The 25,315-nt window shown below is 42.5% G+C and overlaps 23 non-coding genes across 23 annotated transcripts; all 23 read left to right on the top strand.

The window, feature by feature from the left end:
• The first annotated feature begins 2,090 nt into the window (after positions 1 to 2,090).
• Positions 2,091 to 2,163, top strand: trnar-ucg (transfer RNA arginine (anticodon UCG)). Its single transcript has one exon. It is a non-coding gene; the product is annotated as a tRNA-Arg (tRNA).
• Positions 2,164 to 3,458: 1,295 nt separating this feature from the next.
• On the top strand, positions 3,459 to 3,531 carry trnar-ucg (transfer RNA arginine (anticodon UCG)). The gene has a single exon. It is a non-coding gene; the product is annotated as a tRNA-Arg (tRNA).
• A 1,191-nt stretch (positions 3,532 to 4,722) lies between these two features.
• On the top strand, positions 4,723 to 4,795 carry trnar-ucg (transfer RNA arginine (anticodon UCG)). The gene has a single exon. It is a non-coding gene; the product is annotated as a tRNA-Arg (tRNA).
• Positions 4,796 to 6,170: 1,375 nt separating this feature from the next.
• trnar-ucg (transfer RNA arginine (anticodon UCG)) lies at positions 6,171 to 6,243 on the top strand. Its single transcript has one exon. It is a non-coding gene; the product is annotated as a tRNA-Arg (tRNA).
• A 161-nt stretch (positions 6,244 to 6,404) lies between these two features.
• trnar-ucg (transfer RNA arginine (anticodon UCG)) lies at positions 6,405 to 6,477 on the top strand. Its single transcript has one exon. It is a non-coding gene; the product is annotated as a tRNA-Arg (tRNA).
• A 1,295-nt stretch (positions 6,478 to 7,772) lies between these two features.
• Positions 7,773 to 7,845, top strand: trnar-ucg (transfer RNA arginine (anticodon UCG)). The gene has a single exon. It is a non-coding gene; the product is annotated as a tRNA-Arg (tRNA).
• Positions 7,846 to 8,415: 570 nt separating this feature from the next.
• Positions 8,416 to 8,488, top strand: trnar-ucg (transfer RNA arginine (anticodon UCG)). Its single transcript has one exon. It is a non-coding gene; the product is annotated as a tRNA-Arg (tRNA).
• A 948-nt stretch (positions 8,489 to 9,436) lies between these two features.
• trnar-ucg (transfer RNA arginine (anticodon UCG)) lies at positions 9,437 to 9,509 on the top strand. The gene has a single exon. It is a non-coding gene; the product is annotated as a tRNA-Arg (tRNA).
• Positions 9,510 to 10,805: 1,296 nt separating this feature from the next.
• On the top strand, positions 10,806 to 10,878 carry trnar-ucg (transfer RNA arginine (anticodon UCG)). The gene has a single exon. It is a non-coding gene; the product is annotated as a tRNA-Arg (tRNA).
• Positions 10,879 to 12,069: 1,191 nt separating this feature from the next.
• Positions 12,070 to 12,142, top strand: trnar-ucg (transfer RNA arginine (anticodon UCG)). Its single transcript has one exon. It is a non-coding gene; the product is annotated as a tRNA-Arg (tRNA).
• Positions 12,143 to 13,517: 1,375 nt separating this feature from the next.
• trnar-ucg (transfer RNA arginine (anticodon UCG)) lies at positions 13,518 to 13,590 on the top strand. The gene has a single exon. It is a non-coding gene; the product is annotated as a tRNA-Arg (tRNA).
• Positions 13,591 to 13,751: 161 nt separating this feature from the next.
• On the top strand, positions 13,752 to 13,824 carry trnar-ucg (transfer RNA arginine (anticodon UCG)). The gene has a single exon. It is a non-coding gene; the product is annotated as a tRNA-Arg (tRNA).
• A 2,273-nt stretch (positions 13,825 to 16,097) lies between these two features.
• On the top strand, positions 16,098 to 16,170 carry trnar-ucg (transfer RNA arginine (anticodon UCG)). The gene has a single exon. It is a non-coding gene; the product is annotated as a tRNA-Arg (tRNA).
• A 161-nt stretch (positions 16,171 to 16,331) lies between these two features.
• On the top strand, positions 16,332 to 16,404 carry trnar-ucg (transfer RNA arginine (anticodon UCG)). The gene has a single exon. It is a non-coding gene; the product is annotated as a tRNA-Arg (tRNA).
• Positions 16,405 to 17,699: 1,295 nt separating this feature from the next.
• Positions 17,700 to 17,772, top strand: trnar-ucg (transfer RNA arginine (anticodon UCG)). Its single transcript has one exon. It is a non-coding gene; the product is annotated as a tRNA-Arg (tRNA).
• A 570-nt stretch (positions 17,773 to 18,342) lies between these two features.
• On the top strand, positions 18,343 to 18,415 carry trnar-ucg (transfer RNA arginine (anticodon UCG)). Its single transcript has one exon. It is a non-coding gene; the product is annotated as a tRNA-Arg (tRNA).
• Positions 18,416 to 19,363: 948 nt separating this feature from the next.
• Positions 19,364 to 19,436, top strand: trnar-ucg (transfer RNA arginine (anticodon UCG)). Its single transcript has one exon. It is a non-coding gene; the product is annotated as a tRNA-Arg (tRNA).
• Positions 19,437 to 20,811: 1,375 nt separating this feature from the next.
• trnar-ucg (transfer RNA arginine (anticodon UCG)) lies at positions 20,812 to 20,884 on the top strand. The gene has a single exon. It is a non-coding gene; the product is annotated as a tRNA-Arg (tRNA).
• Positions 20,885 to 21,045: 161 nt separating this feature from the next.
• trnar-ucg (transfer RNA arginine (anticodon UCG)) lies at positions 21,046 to 21,118 on the top strand. The gene has a single exon. It is a non-coding gene; the product is annotated as a tRNA-Arg (tRNA).
• Positions 21,119 to 22,480: 1,362 nt separating this feature from the next.
• trnar-ucg (transfer RNA arginine (anticodon UCG)) lies at positions 22,481 to 22,553 on the top strand. The gene has a single exon. It is a non-coding gene; the product is annotated as a tRNA-Arg (tRNA).
• Positions 22,554 to 22,708: 155 nt separating this feature from the next.
• Positions 22,709 to 22,781, top strand: trnar-ccg (transfer RNA arginine (anticodon CCG)). The gene has a single exon. It is a non-coding gene; the product is annotated as a tRNA-Arg (tRNA).
• A 367-nt stretch (positions 22,782 to 23,148) lies between these two features.
• On the top strand, positions 23,149 to 23,221 carry trnar-ucg (transfer RNA arginine (anticodon UCG)). The gene has a single exon. It is a non-coding gene; the product is annotated as a tRNA-Arg (tRNA).
• A 943-nt stretch (positions 23,222 to 24,164) lies between these two features.
• On the top strand, positions 24,165 to 24,237 carry trnar-ucg (transfer RNA arginine (anticodon UCG)). The gene has a single exon. It is a non-coding gene; the product is annotated as a tRNA-Arg (tRNA).
• The last annotated feature ends 1,078 nt before the right edge of the window (positions 24,238 to 25,315 follow it).

Genomic DNA, 25,315 nt, shown 5'->3' with positions numbered 1-25,315 from the left:
TGGTGAACTTTTACTATAGACACAAGAATTAGCACAGAACTGGCATTTTTTGAAATAACTTTCAATTTAGCTTAAATCAGAATGTTAATGAATACCTCAGGCTTAATCAGAGAAAAGGTCCAGTTGTCTAATAAATAAGGCATCAACCTTCGGCGCTGGGGGTTGTGAATTAAATTACCACCTGAGTCGTCAATGAGAGGTTAGATTTAAGTTGGCTGCGCAACAGGTACCAGGATGATAAGTGCAAGGAGACACAATAGCTGTGACAAAGGAACATGAGAGTTAGCATAGAACTGCCAACGGAACATGGGTTCAAGTCCCACCTGGGTCATCTTTGAGGGCTTTCATTTAAGTGGGCTATGCAAGAAATTTCAGGATGATAACTTCAATATGACACTATATCCCCAAGAATTAGCATAGAACGGGAAATTTTATGATATTGCTTTCAGTTTAGTTTGTTTCTGACAGTCTGTCAATGACTCTGGGTTCGAATCCCACCTGGGTCATCTTTCAAGAGTTGCATTTAAGCTGGCAGTGCAAGACATAAATTCAAGGACGATATCTTCATTGTAGACATAAGAATTAGCATAGAACTGGCAATGTCATGATATCGCTTTTAGTTTGTTTATGACTGTGTGTCAATGCATCTGGGTTCTCCAGTGAACGAGGCCCAGTGGCCTAATGGATAAGGCATCAGCCTTCGGAGCTGAGGTCATCTTTCAAGCATTGCATTTAAGTTGGCAGTGCAAGAAAGAAATTCAAGGACGATAACTTCACTGTAGACACAAGAATTAGAATAGAACTGGCAATTTCATGATATTGCTTTTAGTTTGTTTATGCCTGTCTGTCAATGCCTCTTGATTTACCACTGAACCAGGCCCAGTGGACTAATGGAGAAGGCATCAGCCTTCGGAGCTGAGGATTGTGGGTTCGAGTCCCACTTGGGTCATCATTCAAGAGTTGCATTTCAGCTGGCATTGCAAGAAAGTAATTCAATGGTGAACTTTTACTATAGACACAAGAATTAGCACAGAACGGGCATTTTTTGAAATAACTTTCAATTTAGCTTGCATCAGAATGTTAATGAATACCTCAGGCTTAATCAGAGAAAAGGTCCAGTTGTCTAATAAATAAGGCATCAACCTTCGGAGCTGGGGGTTGTGAATTAAATTACCACCTGAGTCGTCAATGAGAGGTTAGATTTAAGTTGGCTGCGCAACAGGTACCAGGATGATAAGTGCAAGGAGACACAATAGCTGTGACAAAGGAACATGAGAGTTAGCATAGAACTGCCAACGGAACATGAGAACTAGCAATTTCATGAAAACTCTTTCAGTTTAGTTTGTTTCTGACTGTCTGTCAATGCCTCTGGGTTCAACAGTGAACAAGGCCCAGTGGCCTAATGCATCGGCCTTCAGAGCTGAGGAATGTGGGTTCATCTTTCAAGGTTGGTGTTTATGTTGGCAGTGCAAGGAAGAAATTCTAGGACGATAACCAGCTTGGATAAGACGGTCTGTAAATGCCTCTGTGTGGGCTTGTTGGAAAATACCCAGTGACCAAACGGATAAAGCATCAACCTTCAGAGCTGAAGATTGTGGGTTCAAGTCATGAGAATTATCATAGAACAGGCAATTTTCTGAAATCTCACTCAGATCAGCTTCGGATAAGACTTTCTGTAATGCCTCTGGGTTCACTAACAGATGTGGCCTGTTGGCCTAATGGATAAGGCATCAGCCTCAGGAGCTGGGAATTGTGGGTTCAAGTCCCACCTGGGTCGTCTTTCAGGGCTTTCATTTCAGTGGGCAACTTCAATATGACACTATAGCCCCAAGAATTAGCATAGAACGGGAAATTTTATGATATTGCTTTCAGTTTAGTTTGTTTCTGACAGTCTGTCAATGACTCTGGTTTCGAATCCCACCTGGTTCATCTTTCAAGAGTTGCATTTAAGCTGGCAGTGCAAGACAGAAATTCAAGGACGATATCTTCATTGTAGACATAAGAATTAGCATAGAACTGGCAATGTCATGATATCGCTTTTAGTTTGTTTATGACTGTGTGTCAATGCATCTGGGTTCACCATTGAACAGGGCCCAGTGGCCTAATGGATAAGGCATCAGCCTTCGGAGCTGAGGATTGTGGGTTCGAGTCCCACCTGGGTCATCTTTCAAGCTTTGTATTTAAGCTGGCAGTGCAAGAAAGAAATTCAAGGACGATAACTTCACTGTAGACACAAGAATTAGAATAGAACTCGCAATTTCATGATATTGCTTTTAGTTTGTTTATGACTGTCTGTCAATGCCTCTTGATTTACCAGTGAACCAGGCCCAGTGACCTAATGGAGAAGGCAACAGCCTTCGGAGTTGAGGATTGTGGGTTCGAGTCCCACTTGGGTCATCATTCAAGAGTTTCATTTCAGCTGGCATTGCAAAAAAGAAATTCAATGGTGAACTTTTACTATAGACACAAGAATTAGCACAGAACTGGCATTTTTGAAATAACTTTCAATTTAGCTTGCATCAGAATGTTAATGAATACCTCAGGCTTAATCAGAGAAAAGGTCCAGTTGTCTAATAAATAAGGCATCAACCTTCGGAGCTGGGGGTTGTGAATTAAATTACCACCTGAGTCGTCAATGAGAGGTTAGATTTAAGTTGGCTGCGCAACAGGTACCAGGATGATAAGTGCAAGGAGACACAATAGCTGTGACAAAGGAACATGAGAGTTAGCATAGAACTGCCAACGGAACATGAGAACTAGCAATTTCATGAAAACTCTTTCAGTTTAGTTTGTTTCTGACTGTCTGTCAATGCCTCTGGGTTCACCAGTGAACAAGGCCCAGTGGCCTAATGCATCGGCCTTCAGAGCTGAGGAATGTGGGTTCATCTTTCAAGGTTGGTGTTTATGTTGGCAGTGCAAGGAAGAAATTCTAGGACGATAACCAGCTTGGATAAGACGGTCTGTAAATGCCTCTGTGTGGGCTTGTTGGAAAATACCCAGTGACCAAACGGATAAAGCATCAACCTTCAGAGCTGAAGATTGTGGGTTCAAGTCATGAGAATTATCATAGAACAGGCAATTTTCTGAAATCTCACTCAGATCAGCTTCGGATAAGACTTTCTGTAATGCCTCTGGGTTCACTAACAGATGTGGCCTGTTGGCCTAATGGATAAGGCATCAGCCTCAGGAGCTGGGAATTGTGGGTTCAAGTCCCACCTGGGTCGTCTTTCAGGGCTTTCATTTCAGTGGGCTATGCAAGAAATTTCAGGATGATAACTTCAATATGACACTATAGCCCCAAGAATTAGCATAGAACTGGCAATTTCATGATATTGCTTTCAGTTTAGTTTGTTTCTGACTGTCTGTCAATGACTCTGGGTTCGAATCCCAATGTCATGATATCGCTTTTAGTTTGTTTATGACTGTGTGTCACTGCCTCTGGGTTCACCAGTGAACAGGGCCCAGTGGCCTAATGGATAAGGCATCAGCCTTCGGAGCTGAGGATTGTGGGTTCGAGTCCCACCTGGGTCATCTTTCAAGCATTGCATTTAAGCTGGCAGTGCAAGAAAGAAATTCAAAGACGATAACTTCACTGTAGACACAATAATTAGAATAGAACTGGCAATTTCATGATATTGCTTTTAGTTTGTTTATGACTGTGTGTCAATGCCTCTTGATTCATCAGTGAATGAGGCCCAGTGGCCTAATGGATTAGGCATCAGCCTCCGGAGCTGGGAATTGTGGGTTCAAGTCCAACCTGGGTCATCTTTGAGGGCTTTCATTTAAGTGGGCTATGCAAGAAATTTCAGGATGATAACTTCAATATGACACTATAGCCCCAAGAATTAGCATAGAATGGGAAATTTTATGATATTGCTTTCAGTTTAGTTTGTTTCTGACAGTCTGTCAATGCCTCTTGATTTACCAGTGAACCAGGCCCAGTGGACTAATGGAGAAGGCATCAGCCTTCGGAGCTGAGGATTGTGGGTTCGAGTCCCACTTGGGTCATCATTCAAGAGTTGCATTTCAGCTGGCATTGCAAGAAAGTAATTCAATGGGGAACTTTTACTATAGACACAAGAATTAGCACAGAACTGGCATTTTTTGAAATAACTTTCAATTTAGCTTGCATCAGAATGTTAATGAATACCTCAGGCTTAATCAGAGAAAAGGTCCAGTTGTCTAATAAATAAGGCATCAACCTTCGGCGCTGGGGGTTGTGAATTAAATTACCACCTGAGTCGTCAATGAGAGGTTAGATTTAAGTTGGCTGCGCAACAGGTACCAGGATGATAAGTGCAAGGAGACACAATAGCTGTGACAAAGGAACATGAGAGTTAGCATAGAACTGCCAACGGAACATGGGTTCAAGTCCCACCTGGGTCATCTTTGAGGGCTTTCATTTAAGTGGGCTATGCAAGAAATTTCAGGATGATAACTTCAATATGACACTATATCCCCAAGAATTAGCATAGAACGGGAAATTTTATGATATTGCTTTTAGTTTAGTTTGTTTCTGACAGTCTGTCAATGACTCTGGGTTCGAATCCCACCTGGGTCATCTTTCAAGAGTTGCATTTAAGCTGGCAGTGCAAGACAGAAATTCAAGGACGATATCTTCATTGTAGACATAAGAATTAGCATAGAACTGGCAATGTCATGATATCGCTTTTAGTTTGTTTATGACTGTGTGTCAATGCATCTGGGTTTTCCAGTGAACGAGGCCCAGTGGCCTAATGGATAAGGCATCAGCCTTCGGAGCTGAGGATTGTGGGTTCGAGTCCCACCTGGGTCATCTTTCAAGCATTGCATTTAAGTTAGCAGTGCAAGAAAGAAATTCAAGGACGATAACTTCACTGTAGACACAAGAATTAGAATAGAACTGGCAATTTCATGATATTGCTTTTAGTTTGTTTATGCCTGTCTGTCAATGCCTCTTGATTTACCACTGAACCAGGCCCAGTGGACTAATGGAGAAGGCATCAGCCTTCGGAGCTGAGGATTGTGGGTTCGAGTCCCACTTGGGTCATCATTCAAGAGTTGCATTTCAGCTGGCATTGCAAGAAAGTAATTCAATGGTGAACTTTTACTATAGACACAAGAATTAGCACAGAACTGGCATTTTTTGAAATAACTTTCAATTTAGCTTGCATCAGAATGTTAATGAATACCTCAGGCTTAATCAGAGAAAAGGTCCAGTTGTCTAATAAATAAGGCATCAACCTTCGGAGCTGGGGGTTGTGAATTAAATTACCACCTGAGTCGTCAATGAGAGGTTAGATTTAAGTTGGCTGCGCAACAGGTACCAGGATGATAAGTGCAAGGAGACACAATAGCTGTGACAAAGGAACATGAGAGTTAGCATAGAACTGCCAACGGAACATGAGAACTAGCAATTTCATGAAAACTCTTTCAGTTTAGTTTGTTTCTGACTGTCTGTCAATGCCTCTGGGTTCAACAGTGAACAAGGCCCAGTGGCCTAATGCATCGGCCTTCAGAGCTGAGGAATGTGGGTTCATCTTTCAAGGTTGGTGTTTATGTTGGCAGTGCAAGGAAGAAATTCTAGGACGATAACCAGCTTGGATAAGACGGTCTGTAAATGCCTCTGTGTGGGCTTGTTGGAAAATACCCAGTGACCAAACGGATAAAGCATCAACCTTCAGAGCTGAAGATTGTGGGTTCAAGTCATGAGAATTATCATAGAACAGGCAATTTTCTGAAATCTCACTCAGATCAGCTTCGGATAAGACTTTCTGTAATGCCTCTGGGTTCACTAACAGATGTGGCCTGTTGGCCTAATGGATAAGGCATCAGCCTCAGGAGCTGGGAATTGTGGGTTCAAGTCCCACCTGGGTCGTCTTTCAGGGCTTTCATTTCAGTGGGCAACTTCAATATGACACTATAGCCCCAAGAATTAGCATAGAACGGGAAATTTTATGATATTGCTTTCAGTTTAGTTTGTTTCTGACAGTCTGTCAATGACTCTGGGTTCGAATCCCACCTGGTTCATCTTTCAAGAGTTGCATTTAAGCTGGCAGTGCAAGACAGAAAATCAAGGACGATATCTTCATTGTAGACATAAGAATTAGCATAGAACTGGCAATGTCATGATATCGCTTTTAGTTTGTTTATGACTGTGTGTCAATGCATCTGGGTTCACCAGTGAACGAGGCCCAGTGGCCTAATGGATAAGGCATCAGCCTTCGGAGCTGAGGATTGTGGGTTCGAGTCCCACCTGGGTCATCTTTCAAGCATTGCATTTAAGCTGGCAGTGCAAGAAAGAAATTCAAGGACGATAACTTCACTGTAGACACAAGAATTAGAATAGAACTGGCAATGTCATGATATCGCTTTTAGTTTGTTTGTGACTGTGTGTCAATGCATCTTGGTTCACCATTGAACAGGGCCCAGTGGCCTAATGGATAAGGCATCAGCCTTCGGAGCTGAGGATTGTGGGTTCGAGTCCCACCTGGGTCATCTTTCAAGCTTTGTATTTAAGCTGGCAGTGCAAGAAAGAAATTCAAGGACGATAACTTCACTGTAGACACAAGAATTAGAATAGAACTCGCAATTTCATGATATTGCTTTTAGTTTGTTTATGACTGTCTGTCAATGCCTCTTGATTTACCAGTGAACCAGGCCCAGTGACCTAATGGAGAAGGCAACAGCCTTCGGAGTTGAGGATTGTGGGTTCGAGTCCCACTTGGGTCATCATTCAAGAGTTTCATTTCAGCTGGCATTGCAAAAAAGAAATTCAATGGTGAACTTTTACTATAGACACAAGAATTAGCACAGAACTGGCATTTTTGAAATAACTTTCAATTTAGCTTGCATCAGAATGTTAATGAATACCTCAGGCTTAATCAGAGAAAAGGCCCAGTTGTCTAATAAATAAGGCATCAACCTTCGGAGCTGGGGGTTGTGAATTAAATTACCACCTGAGTCGTCAATGAGAGGTTAGATTTAAGTTGGCTGCGCAACAGGTACCAGGATGATAAGTGCAAGGAGACACAATAGCTGTGACAAAGGAACATGAGAGTTAGCATAGAACTGCCAACGGAACATGAGAACTAGCAATTTCATGAAAACTCTTTCAGTTTAGTTTGTTTCTGACTGTCTGTCAATGCCTCTGGGTTCACCAGTGAACAAGGCCCAGTGGCCTAATGCATCGGCCTTCAGAGCTGAGGAATGTGGGTTCATCTTTCAAGGTTGGTGTTTATGTTGGCAGTGCAAGGAAGAAATTCTAGGACGATAACCAGCTTGGATAAGACGGTCTGTAAATGCCTCTGTGTGGGCTTGTTGGAAAATACCCAGTGACCAAACGGATAAAGCATCAACCTTCAGAGCTGAAGATTGTGGGTTCAAGTCATGAGAATTATCATAGAACAGGCAATTTTCTGAAATCTCACTCAGATCAGCTTCGGATAAGACTTTCTGTAATGCCTCTGGGTTCACTAACAGATGTGGCCTGTTGGCCTAATGGATAAGGCATCAGCCTCAGGAGCTGGGAATTGTGGGTTCAAGTCCCACCTGGGTCGTCTTTCAGGGCTTTCATTTCAGTGGGCTATGCAAGAAATTTCAGGATGATAACTTCAATATGACACTATAGCCCCAAGAATTAGCATAGAACTGGCAATTTCATGATATTGCTTTCAGTTTAGTTTGTTTCTGACTGTCTGTCAATGACTCTGGGTTCGAATCCCAATGTCATGATATCGCTTTTAGTTTGTTTATGACTGTGTGTCACTGCCTCTGGGTTCACCAGTGAACAGGGCCCAGTGGCCTAATGGATAAGGCATCAGCCTTCGGAGCTGAGGATTGTGGGTTCGAGTCCCACCTGGGTCATCTTTCAAGCGTTGCATTTAAGCTGGCAGTGCAAGAAAGAAATTCAAAGACGATAACTTCACTGTAGACACAAGAATTAGAATAGAACTGGCAATTTCATGATATTGCTTTTAGTTTGTTTATGACTGTGTGTCAATGCCTCTTGATTCATCAGTGAATGAGGCCCAGTGGCCTAATGGATTAGGCATCAGCCTCCGGAGCTGGGAATTGTGGGTTCAAGTCCAACCTGGGTCATCTTTGAGGGCTTTCATTTAAGTGGGCTATGCAAGAAATTTCAGGATGATAACTTCAATATGACACTATAGCCCCAAGAATTAGCATAGAATGGGAAATTTTATGATATTGCTTTCAGTTTAGTTTGTTTCTGACAGTCTGTCAATGACTCTGGGTTCGAATCCCACCTGGTTCATCTTTCAAGAGTTGCATTTAAGCTGGCAGTGCAAGACAGAAATTCAAGGACGATATCTTCATTGTAGACATAAGAATTAGCATAGAACTGGCAATGTCATGATATCGCTTTTAGTTTGTTTATGACTGTGTGTCAATGCATCTGGGTTCAACAGTGAAAGAGGCCCAGTGGCCTAATGGATAAGGCATCAGCCTTCGGAGCTGAGGATTGTGGGTTCGAGTCCCACCTGGGTCATCTTTCAAGCATTGCATTTAAGCTGGCAGTGCAAGAAAGAAATTCAAGGACGATAACTTCACTGTAGACACAAGTATTAGAATAGAACTGGCAATTTCATGATATTGCTTTTAGTTTGTTTATGACTGTCTGTCAATGCCTCTTGATTTACCAGTGAACCAGGCCCAGTGGACTAATGGAGAAGGCATCAGCCTTCGGAGCTGAGGATTGTGGGTTCGAGTCCCACTTGGGTCATCATTCAAGAGTTGCATTTCAGCTGGCATTGCAAGAAAGTAATTCAATGGTGAACTTTTACTATAGACACAAGAATTAGCACAGAACTGGCATTTTTTGAAATAACTTTCAATTTAGCTTGCATCAGAATGTTAATGAATACCTCAGGCTTAATCAGAGAAAAGGTCCAGTTGTCTAATAAATAAGGCATCAACCTTCGGCGCTGGGGGTTGTGAATTAAATTACCACCTGAGTCGTCAATGAGAGGTTAGATTTAAGTTGGCTGCGCAACAGGTACCAGGATGATAAGTGCAAGGAGACACAATAGCTGTGACAAAGGAACATGAGAGTTAGCATAGAACTGCCAACGGAACATGGGTTCAAGTCCCACCTGGGTCATCTTTGAGGGCTTTCATTTAAGTGGGCTATGCAAGAAATTTCAGGATGATAACTTCAATATGACACTATATCCCCAAGAATTAGCATAGAACGGGAAATTTTATGATATTGCTTTCAGTTTAGTTTGTTTCTGACAGTCTGTCAATGACTCTGGGTTCGAATCCCACCTGGGTCATCTTTCAAGAGTTGCATTTAAGCTGGCAGTGCAAGACAGAAATTCAAGGACGATATCTTCATTGTAGACATAAGAATTAGCATAGAACTGGCAATGTCATGATATCGCTTTTAGTTTGTTTATGACTGTGTGTCAATGCATCTGGGTTCTCCAGTGAACGAGGCCCAGTGGCCTAATGGATAAGGCATCAGCCTTCGGAGCTGAGGATTGTGGGTTCGAGTCCCACCTGGGTCATCTTTCAAGCATTGCATTTAAGTTGGCAGTGCAAGAAAGAAATTCAAGGACGATAACTTCACTGTAGACACAAGAATTAGAATAGAACTGGCAATTTCATGATATTGCTTTTAGTTTGTTTATGCCTGTCTGTCAATGCCTCTTGATTTACCACTGAACCAGGCCCAGTGGACTAATGGAGAAGGCATCAGCCTTCGGAGCTGAGGATTGTGGGTTCGAGTCCCACTTGGGTCATCATTCAAGAGTTGCATTTCAGCTGGCATTGCAAGAAAGTAATTCAATGGTGAACTTTTACTATAGACACAAGAATTAGCACAGAACTGGCATTTTTTGAAATAACTTTCAATTTAGCTTGCATCAGAATGTTAATGAATACCTCAGGCTTAATCAGAGAAAAGGTCCAGTTGTCTAATAAATAAGGCATCAACCTTCGGAGCTGGGGGTTGTGAATTAAATTACCACCTGAGTCGTCAATGAGAGGTTAGATTTAAGTTGGCTGCGCAACAGGTACCAGGATGATAAGTGCAAGGAGACACAATAGCTGTGACAAAGGAACATGAGAGTTAGCATAGAACTGCCAACGGAACATGAGAACTAGCAATTTCATGAAAACTCTTTCAGTTTAGTTTGTTTCTGACTGTCTGTCAATGCCTCTGGGTTCAACAGTGAACAAGGCCCAGTGGCCTAATGCATCGGCCTTCAGAGCTGAGGAATGTGGGTTCATCTTTCAAGGTTGGTGTTTATGTTGGCAGTGCAAGGAAGAAATTCTAGGACGATAACCAGCTTGGATAAGACGGTCTGTAAATGCCTCTGTGTGGGCTTGTTGGAAAATACCCAGTGACCAAACGGATAAAGCATCAACCTTCAGAGCTGAAGATTGTGGGTTCAAGTCATGAGAATTATCATAGAACAGGCAATTTTCTGAAATCTCACTCAGATCAGCTTCGGATAAGACTTTCTGTAATGCCTCTGGGTTCACTAACAGATGTGGCCTGTTGGCCTAATGGATAAGGCATCAGCCTCAGGAGCTGGGAATTGTGGGTTCAAGTCCCACCTGGGTCGTCTTTCAGGGCTTTCATTTAAGTGGGCTATGCAAGAAATTTCAGGATGATAACTTCAATATGACACTATAGCCCCAAGAATTAGCATAGAACTGGCAATTTCATGATATTGCTTTCAGTTTAGTTTGTTTCTGACTGTCTGTCAGTGACTCTGGGTTCGAATAACAATGTCATGATATCGCTTTTAGTTTGTTTATGACTGTGTGTCAATGCCTCTGGGTTCACCAGAGAACAGGGCCCAGTGGCCTAATGGATAAGGCATCAGCCTTCGGAGCTGAGGATTGTGGGTTCGAGTCCCACCTGGGTCATCTTTCAAGCGTTGCATTTAAGCTGGCAGTGCAAGAAAGAAATTCAAAGACGATAACTTCACTGTAGACACAAGAATTAGAATAGAACTGGCAATTTCATGATATTGCTTTTAGTTTGTTTATGACTGTGTGTCAATGCCTCTTGATTCATCAGTGAATGAGGCCCAGTGGCCTAATGGATTAGGCATCAGCCTCCGGAGCTGGGAATTGTGGGTTCAAGTCCAACCTGGGTCATCTTTGAGGGCTTTCATTTAAGTGGGCTATGCAAGAAATTTCAGGATGATAACTTCAATATGACACTATAGCCCCAAGAATTAGCATAGAATGGGAAATTTTATGATATTGCTTTCAGTTTAGTTTGTTTCTGACTGTCTGTCAATGCCTCTTGATTTACCAGTGAACCAGGCCCAGTGGACTAATGGAGAAGGCATCAGCCTTCGGAGCTGAGGATTGTGGGTTCGAGTCCCACTTGGGTCATCATTCAAGAGTTGCATTTCAGCTGGCATTGCAAGAAAGTAATTCAATGGGGAACTTTTACTATAGACACAAGAATTAGCACAGAACTGGCATTTTTTGAAATAACTTTCAATTTAGCTTGCATCAGAATGTTAATGAATACCTCAGGCTTAATCAGAGAAAAGGTCCAGTTGTCTAATAAATAAGGCATCAACCTTCGGCGCTGGGGGTTGTGAATTAAATTACCACCTGAGTCGTCAATGAGAGGTTAGATTTAAGTTGGCTGCGCAACAGGTACCAGGATGATAAGTGCAAGGAGACACAATAGCTGTGACAAAGGAACATGAGAGTTAGCATAGAACTGCCAACGGAACATGGGTTCAAGTCCCACCTGGGTCATCTTTGAGGGCTTTCATTTAAGTGGGCTATGCAAGAAATTTCAGGATGATAACTTCAATATGACACTATATCCCCAAGAATTAGCATAGAACGGGAAATTTTATGATATTGCTTTTAGTTTAGTTTGTTTCTGACAGTCTGTCAATGACTCTGGGTTCGAATCCCACCTGGGTCATCTTTCAAGAGTTGCATTTAAGCTGGCAGTGCAAGACAGAAATTCAAGGACGATATCTTCATTGTAGACATAAGAATTAGCATAGAACTGGCAATGTCATGATATCGCTTTTAGTTTGTTTATGACTGTGTGTCAATGCATCTGGGTTCTCCAGTGAACGAGGCCCAGTGGCCTAATGGATAAGGCATCAGCCTTCGGAGCTGAGGATTGTGGGTTCGAGTCCCACCTGGGTCATCTTTCAAGCATTGCATTTAAGTTAGCAGTGCAAGAAAGAAATTCAAGGACGATAACTTCACTGTAGACACAAGAATTAGAATAGAACTGGCAATTTCATGATATTGCTTTTAGTTTGTTTATGCCTGTCTGTCAATGCCTCTTGATTTACCACTGAACCAGGCCCAGTGGACTAATGGAGAAGGCATCAGCCTTCGGAGCTGAGGATTGTGGGTTCGAGTCCCACTTGGGTCATCATTCAAGAGTTGCATTTCAGCTGGCATTGCAAGAAAGTAATTCAATGGTGAACTTTTACTATAGACACAAGAATTAGCACAGAACTGGCATTTTTTGAAATAACTTTCAATTTAGCTTGCATCAGAATGTTAATGAATACCTCAGGCTTAATCAGAGAAAAGGTCCAGTTGTCTAATAAATAAGGCATCAACCTTCGGAGCTGGGGGTTGTGAATTAAATTACCACCTGAGTCGTCAATGAGAGGTTAGATTTAAGTTGGCTGCGCAACAGGTACCAGGATGATAAGTGCAAGGAGACACAATAGCTGTGACAAAGGAACATGAGAGTTAGCATAGAACTGCCAACGGAACATGAGAACTAGCAATTTCATGAAAACTCTTTCAGTTTAGTTTGTTTCTGACTGTCTGTCAATGCCTCTGGGTTCAACAGTGAACAAGGCCCAGTGGCCTAATGCATCGGCCTTCAGAGCTGAGGAATGTGGGTTCATCTTTCAAGGTTGGTGTTTATGTTGGCAGTGCAAGGAAGAAATTCTAGGACGATAACCAGCTTGGATAAGACGGTCTGTAAATGCCTCTGTGTGGGCTTGTTGGAAAATACCCAGTGACCAAACGGATAAAGCATCAACCTTCAGAGCTGAAGATTGTGGGTTCAAGTCATGAGAATTATCATAGAACAGGCAATTTTCTGAAATCTCACTCAGATCAGCTTCGGATAAGACTTTCTGTAATGCCTCTGGGTTCACTAACAGATGTGGCCTGTTGGCCTAATGGATAAGGCATCAGCCTCAGGAGCTGGGAATTGTGGGTTCAAGTCCCACCTGGGTCGTCTTTCAGGGCTATCATTTCAGTGGGCAACTTCAATATGACACTATAGCCCCAAGAATTAGCATAGAACGGGAAATTTTATGATATTGCTTTCAGTTTAGTTTGTTTCTGACAGTCTGTCAATGACTCTGGGTTCGAATCCCACCTGGTTCATCTTTCAAGAGTTGCATTTAAGCTGGCAGTGCAAGACAGAAATTCAAGGACGATATCTTCATTGTAGACATAAGAATTAGCATAGAACTGGCAATGTCATGATATCGCTTTTAGTTTGTTTATGACTGTGTGTCAATGCATCTGGGTTCACCAGTGAACGAGGCCCAGTGGCCTAATGGATAAGGCATCAGCCTTCGGAGCTGAGGATTGTGGGTTCGAGTCCCACCTGGGTCATCTTTCAAGCATTGCATTTAAGCTGGCAGTGCAAGAAAGAAATTCAAGGACGATAACTTCACTGTAGACACAAGAATTAGAATAGAACTGGCAATGTCATGATATCGCTTTTAGTTTGTTTGTGACTGTGTGTCAATGCATCTGGGTTCACCATTGAACAGGGCCCAGTGGCCTAATGGATAAGGCATCAGCCTTCGGAGCTGAGGATTGTGGGTTCGAGTCCCACCTGGGTCATCTTTCAAGCTTTGTATTTAAGCTGGCAGTGCAAGAAAGAAATTCAAGGACGATAACTTCACTGTAGACACAAGAATTAGAATAGAACTCGCAATTTCATGATATTGCTTTTAGTTTGTTTATGACTGTCTGTCAATGCCTCTTGATTTACCAGTGAACCAGGCCCAGTGACCTAATGGAGAAGGCAACAGCCTTCGGAGTTGAGGATTGTGGGTTCGAGTCCCACTTGGGTCATCATTCAAGAGTTTCATTTCAGCTGGCATTGCAAAAAAGAAATTCAATGGTGAACTTTTACTATAGACACAAGAATTAGCACAGAACTGGCATTTTTGAAATAACTTTCAATTTAGCTTGCATCAGAATGTTAATGAATACCTCAGGCTTAATCAGAGAAAAGGCCCAGTTGTCTAATAAATAAGGCATCAACCTTCGGAGCTGGGGGTTGTGAATTAAATTACCACCTGAGTCGTCAATGAGAGGTTAGATTTAAGTTGGCTGCGCAACAGGTACCAGGATGATAAGTGCAAGGAGACACAATAGCTGTGACAAAGGAACATGAGAGTTAGCATAGAACTGCCAACGGAACATGAGAACTAGCAATTTCATGAAAACTCTTTCAGTTTAGTTTGTTTCTGACTGTCTGTCAATGCCTCTGGGTTCACCAGTGAACAAGGCCCAGTGGCCTAATGCATCGGCTTTCAGAGCTGAGGAATGTGGGTTCATCTTTCAAGGTTGGTGTTTATGTTGGCAGTGCAAGGAAGAAATTCTAGGACGATAACCAGCTTGGATAAGACGGTCTGTAAATGCCTCTGTGTGGGCTTGTTGGAAAATACCCAGTGACCAAACGGATAAAGCATCAACCTTCAGAGCTGAAGATTGTGGGTTCAAGTCATGAGAATTATCATAGAACAGGCAATTTTCTGAAATCTCACTCAGATCAGCTTCGGATAAGACTTTCTGTAATGCCTCTGGGTTCGCTAACAGATGTGGCCTGTTGGCCTAATGGATAAGGCAACAGCCTCAGGAGCTGGGAATTGTGGGTTCAAGTCCCACCTGGGTCGTCTTTCAGGGCTTTCATTTCAGTGGGCTATGCAAGAAATTTCAGGATGATAACTTCAATATGACACTATAGCCCCAAGAATTAGCATAGAACTGGCAATTTCATGATATTGCTTTCAGTTTAGTTTGTTTCTGACTGTCTGTCAATGACTCTGGGTTCGAATCCCAATGTCATGATATCGCTTTTAGTTTGTTTATGACTGTGTGTCACTGCCTCTGGGTTCACCAGTGAACAGGGCCCAGTGGCCTAATGGATAAGGCATCAACCTTCGGAGCTGGGGGTTGTGAATTAAATTACCACCTGAGTCGTCAATGAGAGGTTAGATTTAAGTTGGCTGCGCAACAGGTACCAGGATGATAAGTGCAAGGAGACACAATAGCTGTGACAAAGGAACATGAGAGTTAGCATAGAACTGCCAACGGAACATGAGAACTAGCAATTTCATGAAAACTCTTTCAGTTTAGTTTGTTTCTGACTGTCTGTCAATGCCTCTGGGTTCAACAGTGAACAAGGCCCAGTGGCCTAATGCATCGGCCTTCAGAGCTGAGGAATGTGGGTTCATCTTTCAAGGTTGGTGTTTATGTTGGCAGTGCAAGGAAGAAATTCTAGGACGATAACCAGCTTGGATAAGACGGTCTGTAAATGCCTCTGTGTGGGCTTGTTGGAAAATACCCAGTGACCAAACGGATAAAGCATCAACCTTCAGAGCTGAAGATTGTGGGTTCAAGTCATGAGAATTATCATAGAACAGGCAATTTTCTGAAATCTCACTCAGATCAGCTTCGGATAAGACTTTCTGTAATGCCTCTGGGTTCACTAACAGATGTGGCCTGTTGGCCTAATGGATAAGGCATCAGCCTCAGGAGCTGGGAATTGTGGGTTCAAGTCCCACCTGGGTCGTCTTTCAGGGCTTTCATTTCAGTGGGCAACTTCAATATGACACTATAGCCCCAAGAATTAGCATAGAACGGGAAATTTTATGATATTGCTTTCAGTTTAGTTTGTTTCTGACAGTCTGTCAATGACTCTGGGTTCGAATCCCACCTGGTTCATCTTTCAAGAGTTGCATTTAAGCTGGCAGTGCAAGACAGAAATTCAAGGACGATATCTTCATTGTAGACATAAGAATTAGCATAGAACTGGCAATGTCATGATATCGCTTTTAGTTTGTTTATGACTGTGTGTCAATGCATCTGGGTTCACCAGTGAACGAGGCCCAGTGGCCTAATGGATAAGGCATCAGCCTTCGGAGCTGAGGATTGTGGGTTCGAGTCCCACCTGGGTCATCTTTCAAGCATTGCATTTAAGCTGGCAGTGCAAGAAAGAAATTCAAGGACGATAACTTCACTGTAGACACAAGAATTAGAATAGAACTGGCAATGTCATGATATCGCTTTTAGTTTGTTTGTGACTGTGTGTCAATGCATCTGGGTTCACCATTGAACAGGGCCCAGTGGCCTAATGGATAAGGCATCAGCCTTCGGAGCTGAGGATTGTGGGTTCGAGTCCCACCTGGGTCATCTTTCAAGCTTTGTATTTAAGCTGGCAGTGCAAGAAAGAAATTCAAGGACGATAACTTCACTGTAGACACAAGAATTAGAATAGAACTCGCAATTTCATGATATTGCTTTTAGTTTGTTTATGACTGTCTGTCAATGCCTCTTGATTTACCAGTGAACCAGGCCCAGTGACCTAATGGAGAAGGCAACAGCCTTCGGAGTTGAGGATTGTGGGTTCGAGTCCCACTTGGGTCATCATTCAAGAGTTTCATTTCAGCTGGCATTGCAAAAAAGAAATTCAATGGTGAACTTTTACTATAGACACAAGAATTAGCACAGAACTGGCATTTTTGAAATAACTTTCAATTTAGCTTGCATCAGAATGTTAATGAATACCTCAGGCTTAATCAGAGAAAAGGCCCAGTTGTCTAATAAATAAGGCATCAACCTTCGGAGCTGGGGGTTGTGAATTAAATTACCACCTGAGTCGTCAATGAGAGGTTAGATTTAAGTTGGCTGCGCAACAGGTACCAGGATGATAAGTGCAAGGAGACACAATAGCTGTGACAAAGGAACATGAGAGTTAGCATAGAACTGCCAACGGAACATGAGAACTAGCAATTTCATGAAAACTCTTTCAGTTTAGTTTGTTTCTGACTGTCTGTCAATGCCTCTGGGTTCACCAGTGAACAAGGCCCAGTGGCCTAATGCATCGGCCTTCAGAGCTGAGGAATGTGGGTTCATCTTTCAAGGTTGGTGTTTATGTTGGCAGTGCAAGGAAGAAATTCTAGGACGATAACCAGCTTGGATAAGACGGTCTGTAAATGCCTCTGTGTGGGCTTGTTGGAAAATACCCAGTGACCAAACGGATAAAGCATCAACCTTCAGAGCTGAAGATTGTGGGTTCAAGTCATGAGAATTATCATAGAACAGGCAATTTTCTGAAATCTCACTCAGATCAGCTTCGGATAAGACTTTCTGTAATGCCTCTGGGTTCACTAACAGATGTGGCCTGTTGGCCTAATGGATAAGGCATCAGCCTCAGGAGCTGGGAATTGTGGGTTCAAGTCCCACCTGGGTCGTCTTTCAGGGCTTTCATTTCAGTGGGCTATGCAAGAAATTTCAGGATGATAACTTCAATATGACACTATAGCCCCAAGAATTAGCATAGAACTGGCAATTTCATGATATTGCTTTCAGTTTAGTTTGTTTCTGACTGTCTGTCAATGACTCTGGGTTCGAATCCCAATGTCATGATATCGCTTTTAGTTTGTTTATGACTGTGTGTCACTGCCTCTGGGTTCACCAGTGAACAGGGCCCAGTGGCCTAATGGATAAGGCATCAGCCTTCGGAGCTGAGGATTGTGGGTTCGAGTCCCACCTGGGTCATCTTTCAAGCGTTGCATTTAAGCTGGCAGTGCAAGAAAGAAATTCAAAGACGATAACTTCACTGTAGACACAAGAATTAGAATAGAACTGGCAATTTCATGATATTGCTTTTAGTTTGTTTATGACTGTGTGTCAATGCCTCTTGATTCATCAGTGAATGAGGCCCAGTGGCCTAATGGATTAGGCATCAGCCTCCGGAGCTGGGAATTGTGGGTTCAAGTCCAACCTGGGTCATCTTTGAGGGCTTTCATTTAAGTGGGCTATGCAAGAAATTTCAGGATGATAACTTCAATATGACACTATAGCCCCAAGAATTAGCATAGAATGGGAAATTTTATGATATTGCTTTCAGTTTAGTTTGTTTCTGACAGTCTGTCAATGACTCTGGGTTCGAATCCCACCTGGTTCATCTTTCAAGAGTTGCATTTAAGCTGGCAGTGCAAGACAGAAATTCAAGGACGATATCTTCATTGTAGACATAAGAATTAGCATAGAACTGGCAATGTCATGATATCGCTTTTAGTTTGTTTATGACTGTGTGTCAATGCATCTGGGTTCAACAGTGAAAGAGGCCCAGTGGCCTAATGGATAAGGCATCAGCCTTCGGAGCTGAGGATTGTGGGTTCGAGTCCCACCTGGGTCATCTTTCAAGCATTGCATTTAAGCTGGCAGTGCAAGAAAGAAATTCAAGGACGATAACTTCACTGTAGACACAAGTATTAGAATAGAACTGGCAATTTCATGATATTGCTTTTAGTTTGTTTATGACTGTCTGTCAATGCCTCTTGATTTACCAGTGAACCAGGCCCAGTGGACTAATGGAGAAGGCATCAGCCTTCGGAGCTGAGGATTGTGGGTTCGAGTCCCACTTGGGTCATCATTCAAGAGTTGCATTTCAGCTGGCATTGCAAGAAAGTAATTCAATGGTGAACTTTTACTATAGACACAAGAATTAGCACAGAACTGGCATTTTTTGAAATAACTTTCAATTTAGCTTGCATCAGAATGTTAATGAATACCTCAGGCTTAATCAGAGAAAAGGTCCAGTTGTCTAATAAATAAGGCATCAACCTTCGGCGCTGGGGGTTGTGAATTAAATTACCACCTGAGTCGTCAATGAGAGGTTAGATTTAAGTTGGCTGCGCAACAGGTACCAGGATGATAAGTGCAAGGAGACACAATAGCTGTGACAAAGGAACATGAGAGTTAGCATAGAACTGCCAACGGAACATGGGTTCAAGTCCCACCTGGGTCATCTTTGAGGGCTTTCATTTAAGTGGGCTATGCAAGAAATTTCAGGATGATAACTTCAATATGACACTATATCCCCAAGAATTAGCATAGAACGGGAAATTTTATGATATTGCTTTCAGTTTAGTTTGTTTCTGACAGTCTGTCAATGACTCTGGGTTCGAATCCCACCTGGGTCATCTTTCAAGAGTTGCATTTAAGCTGGCAGTGCAAGACAGAAATTCAAGGACGATATCTTCATTGTAGACATAAGAATTAGCATAGAACTGGCAATGTCATGATATCGCTTTTAGTTTGTTTATGACTGTGTGTCAATGCATCTGGGTTCTCCAGTGAACGAGGCCCAGTGGCCTAATGGATAAGGCATCAGCCTTCGGAGCTGAGGATTGTGGGTTCGAGTCCCACCTGGGTCATCTTTCAAGCATTGCATTTAAGTTGGCAGTGCAAGAAAGAAATTCAAGGACGATAACTTCACTGTAGACACAAGAATTAGAATAGAACTGGCAATTTCATGATATTGCTTTTAGTTTGTTTATGCCTGTCTGTCAATGCCTCTTGATTTACCACTGAACCAGGCCCAGTGGACTAATGGAGAAGGCATCAGCCTTCGGAGCTGAGGATTGTGGGTTCGAGTCCCACTTGGGTCATCATTCAAGAGTTGCATTTCAGCTGGCATTGCAAGAAAGTAATTCAATGGTGAACTTTTACTATAGACACAAGAATTAGCACAGAACTGGCATTTTTTGAAATAACTTTCAATTTAGCTTGCATCAGAATGTTAATGAATACCTCAGGCTTAATCAGAGAAAAGGTCCAGTTGTCTAATAAATAAGGCATCAACCTTCGGAGCTGGGGGTTGTGAATTAAATTACCACCTGAGTCGTCAATGAGAGGTTAGATTTAAGTTGGCTGCGCAACAGGTACCAGGATGATAAGTGCAAGGAGACACAATAGCTGTGACAAAGGAACATGAGAGTTAGCATAGAACTGCCAACGGAACATGAGAACTAGCAATTTCATGAAAACTCTTTCAGTTTAGTTTGTTTCTGACTGTCTGTCAATGCCTCTGGGTTCAACAGTGAACAAGGCCCAGTGGCCTAATGCATCGGCCTTCAGAGCTGAGGAATGTGGGTTCATCTTTCAAGGTTGGTGTTTATGTTGGCAGTGCAAGGAAGAAATTCTAGGACGATAACCAGCTTGGATAAGACGGTCTGTAAATGCCTCTGTGTGGGCTTGTTGGAAAATACCCAGTGACCAAACGGATAAAGCATCAACCTTCAGAGCTGAAGATTGTGGGTTCAAGTCATGAGAATTATCATAGAACAGGCAATTTTCTGAAATCTCACTCAGATCAGCTTCGGATAAGACTTTCTGTAATGCCTCTGGGTTCACTAACAGATGTGGCCTGTTGGCCTAATGGATAAGGCATCAGCCTCAGGAGCTGGGAATTGTGGGTTCAAGTCCCACCTGGGTCGTCTTTCAGGGCTTTCATTTCAGTGGGCAACTTCAATATGACACTATAGCCCCAAGAATTAGCATAGAACGGGAAATTTTATGATATTGCTTTCAGTTTAGTTTGTTTCTGACAGTCTGTCAATGACTCTGGGTTCGAATCCCACCTGGTTCATCTTTCAAGAGTTGCATTTAAGCTGGCAGTGCAAGACAGAAATTCAAGGACGATATCTTCATTGTAGACATAAGAATTAGCATAGAACTGGCAATGTCATGATATCGCTTTTAGTTTGTTTATGACTGTGTGTCAATGCATCTGGGTTCACCAGTGGACGAGGCCCAGTGGCCTAATGGATAAGGCATCAGCCTTCGGAGCTGAGGATTGTGGGTTCGAGTCCCACCTGGGTCATCTTTCAAGCATTGCATTTAAGCTGGCAGTGCAAGAAAGAAATTCAAGGACGATAACTTCACTGTAGACACAAGAATTAGAATAGAACTGGCAATGTCATGATATCGCTTTTAGTTTGTTTGTGACTGTGTGTCAATGCATTTGGGTTCACCATTGAACAGGGCCCAGTGGCCTAATGGATAAGGCATCAGCCTTCGGAGCTGAGGATTGTGGGTTCGAGTCCCACCTGGGTCATCTTTCAAGCTTTGTATTTAAGCTGGCAGTGCAAGAAAGAAATTCAAGGACGATAACTTCACTGTAGACACAAGAATTAGAATAGAACTCGCAATTTCATGATATTGCTTTTAGTTTGTTTATGACTGTCTGTCAATGCCTCTTGATTTACCAGTGAACCAGGCCCAGTGACCTAATGGAGAAGGCAACTGCCTTCGGAGTTGAGGATTGTGGGTTCGAGTCCCACTTGGGTCATCATTCAAGAGTTTCATTTCAGCTGGCATTGCAAAAAAGAAATTCAATGGTGAAATTTTACTATAGACACTAGAATTAGCACAGAACTGGCATTTTTGAAATAACTTTCAATTTAGCTTGCATCAGAATGTTAATGAATACCTCAGGCTTAATCAGAGAAAAGGTCCAGTTGTCTAATAAATAAGGCATCAACCTTCGGAGCTGGGGGTTGTGAATTAAATTACCACCTGAGTCGTCAATGAGAGGTTAGATTTAAGTTGGCTGCGCAACAGGTACCAGGATGATAAGTGCAAGGAGACACAATAGCTGTGACAAAGGAACATGAGAGTTAGCATAGAACTGCCAACGGAACATGAGAACCAGCAATTTCATGAAAACTCTTTCAGTTTAGTTTGTTTCTGACTGTCTGTCAATGCCTCTGGGTTCACCAGTGAACAAGGCCCAGTGGCCTAATGCATCGGTCTTCAGAGCTGAGGATTGTGGGTTCATCTTTCAAGGTTGGTGTTTATGTTGGCAGTGCAAGGAAGAAATTCTAGGACGATAACGTCAATATGACACTATAGCCACAAGATTAATCATAAAATTTGCAAATTTCTAAAAACTCACTCAGTTCAGCTTGGATAAGACGGTCTGTAAATGCCTCTGTGTGGGCTTGTTGGAAAATACCCAGTGACCAAACGGATAAAGCATCAACCTTCAGAGCTGAAGATTGTGGGTTCATGTCATGAGAATTATCATAGAACAGGCAATTTTCTGAAATCTCACTCAGATCAGCTTCGGATAAGACTTTCTGTAATGCCTCTGGGTTCACTAACAGATGTGGCCCATTGGCCTAATGGATAAGGCATCAGCCTCAGGAGCTGTGAATTGTGGGTTCAAGTCCCACCTGGGTCGTCTTTCAGGGCTTTCATTTAAGTGGGATATGCAAGAAATTTCAGGATGATAACTTCAATATGACACTATAGCCCCAAGAATTAGCATAGAACTGGCAATTTCATGATATTGCTTTCAGTTTAGTTTGTTTCTGACTGTCTGTCAGTGACTCTGGGTTCGAATCCCAATGTCATGATATCGCTTTTAGTTTGTTTATGACTGTGTGTCAATGCCTCTGGGATCACCAGTGAACAGGGCCCAGTGGCCTAATGGATAAGGCATCAGCCTTCGGAGCTGAGGATTGTGGGTTCGAGTCCCACCTGGGTCATCTTTCAAGCGTTGGATTTAAGCTGGCAGTGCAAGAAAGAAATTCAAGGACGATAGCTACACTGTAGACATTAGAATAGAACTGGCAATTTCATGATATTGCTTTTAGTTTGTTTATGACTGTGTGTCAATGCCTCTTGATTCATCAGTGAACGAGGCCCAGTGGCCTAATGGATAAGGCATCAGCCTCCGGAGCTGGGAATTGTGGGTTCAAGTCCCACCTGGGTCATCACTCAGATCAGCTTCGGATAAGACTTTCTGTAATGCCTCTGGGTTCACTAACAGATGTGGCCCATTGGCCTAATGGATAAGGCATCAGCCTCAGGAGCTGGGAATTGTGGGTTCAAGTCACACCTGGGTCGTCTTTCAGGGCTTTCATTTAAGTGGGCTATGCAAGAAATTTCAGTATGATAACTTCAATATGACACTATAGCCCCAAGAATTAGCATAGAACTGGCAATTTCATGATATTGCTTTCAGTTTAGTTTGTTTCTGACTGTCTGTCAATGACTCTGGGTTCGAATCCCAATGTCATGATATCGCTTTTAGTTTGTTTATGACTGTGTGTCAATGCATCTGGGTTCACCAGTGAACAGGGCCCAGTGGCCTAATGGATAAGGCATCAGCCTTCGGAGCTGAGGATTGTGGGTTCGAGTCCCACCTGGGTCATCTTTCAAGCATTGCATTTAAGCTGGCAGTGCAAGAAAGAAATTCAAGGACGATAACTTCACTGTAGACACAAGGAATAGAACTGGCAATTTCATGATATTGTTTTTAGTTTGTTTATGACTGTCTGTCAATGCATCTTGATTTACCAGTGAACCAGGCCCAGTGGACTAATGGAGAAGGCATCAGCCTTCGGAGCTGAGGATTGTGGGTTCGAGTCCCACTTGGGTCATCATTCAAGAGTTGCATTTCAGCTGGCATTGCAAGAAAGTAATTCAATGGTGAACTTTTACTATAGACACAAGAATTAGCACAGAACTGGCATTTTTTTAAATAACTTTCAATTTAGCTTGCATCAGAATGTTAATGAATACCTCAGGCTTAATCAGAGAAAAGGTCCAGTTGTCTAATAAATAAGGCATCAACCTTCGGAGCTGGGGGTTGTGAATTAAATTACCACCTGAGTCGTCAATGAGAGGTTAGATTTAAGTTGGCTGCGCAACAGGTACCAGGATGATAAGTGCAAGGAGACACAATAGCTGTGACAAAGGAACATGAGAGTTAGCATTGAACTGCCAACGGAACATGGGATCAAGTCCCACCTGGGTCATCTTTGAGGGCTTTCATTTAAGTGGGCTATGCAAGAAATTTCAGGATGATAACTTCAATATGACACTATAGCCCCAAGAATTAGCATAGAACGGGAAATTTTATGATATTGCTTTCAGTTTAGTTTGTTTCTGACAGTCTGTCAATGACTCTGGGTTCGAATCCCACCTGGGTCATCTTTCAAGAGTTGCATTTAAGCTGGCAGTGCAAGACAGAAATTCAAGGACGATATCTTCATTGTAGACATAAGAATTAGCATAGAACTGGCAATGTCATGATATCGCTTTTAGTTTGTTTGTGACTGTGTGTCAATGCATCTGGGTTCACCAGTGAACCGGGCCCAGTGGCCTAATGGATAAGGCATCAGCCTTCGGAGCTGAGGATTGTGGGTTCGAGTCCCACCTGGGTCATCTTTCAAGCTTTGTATTTAAGCTGGCAGTGCAAGAAAGAAATTCAAGGACGATAACTTCACTGTAGACACAAGAATTAGAATAGAACTCGCAATTTCATGATATTGCTTTTAGTTTGTTTATGACTGTCTGTCAATGCCTCTTGATTTACCAGTGAACCAGGCCCAGTGACCTAATGGAGAAGGCAACAGCCTTCGGAGTTGAGGATTGTGGGTTCGAGTCCCACTTGGGTCATCATTCAAGTGTTTCATTTCAGCTGGCATTGCAAAAAGGAAATTCAATGGTGAACTTTTACTATAGACACAAGAATTAGCACAGAACTGGCATTTTTGAAATAACTTTCAATTTAGCTTGCATCAGAATGTTAATGAATACCTCAGGCTTAATCAGAGAAAAGGTCCAGTTGTCTAATAAATAAGGCATCAACCTTCGGAGCTGGGGGTTGTGAATTAAATTACCACCTGAGTCGTCAATGAGAGGTTAGATTTAAGTTGGCTGCGCAACAGGTACCAGGATGATAAGTGCAAGGAGACACAATAGCTGTGACAAAGGAACATGAGAGTTAGCATAGAACTGCCAACGGAACATGAGAACTAGCAATTTCATGAAAACTCTTTCAGTTTAGTTTGTTTCTGACTGTCTGTCAATGCCTCTGGGTTCACCAGTGAACAAGGCCCAGTGGCCTAATGCATCGGTCTTCAGAGCTGAGGATTGTGGGTTCATCTTTCAAGGTTGGTGTTTATGTTGGCAGTGCAAGGAAGAAATTCTAGGACGATAACGTCAATATGACACTATAGCCACAAGATTAATCATAAAATTTGCAAATTTCTGAAAACTCACTCAGTTCAGCTTGGATAAGACGGTCTGTAAATGCCTCTGTGTGGGCTTGTTGGAAAATACCCAGTGACCAAACGGATAAAGCATCAACCTTCAGAGCTGAAGATTGTGGGTTCATGTCATGAGAATTATCATAGAACAGGCAATTTTCTGAAATCTCACTCAGATCAGCTTCGGATAAGACTTTCTGTAATGCCTCTGGGTTCACTAACAGATGTGGCCCATTGGCCTAATGGATAAG

This window comes from Carassius gibelio, chromosome B1, assembly GCF_023724105.1.
Source record: "Carassius gibelio isolate Cgi1373 ecotype wild population from Czech Republic chromosome B1, carGib1.2-hapl.c, whole genome shotgun sequence".
Taxonomy (NCBI): Eukaryota; Metazoa; Chordata; class Actinopteri; order Cypriniformes; family Cyprinidae; genus Carassius; species Carassius gibelio.
Note: the sequence above shows the minus strand (reverse complement) of the source record. Positions and strands in the feature narration are given on the sequence as shown.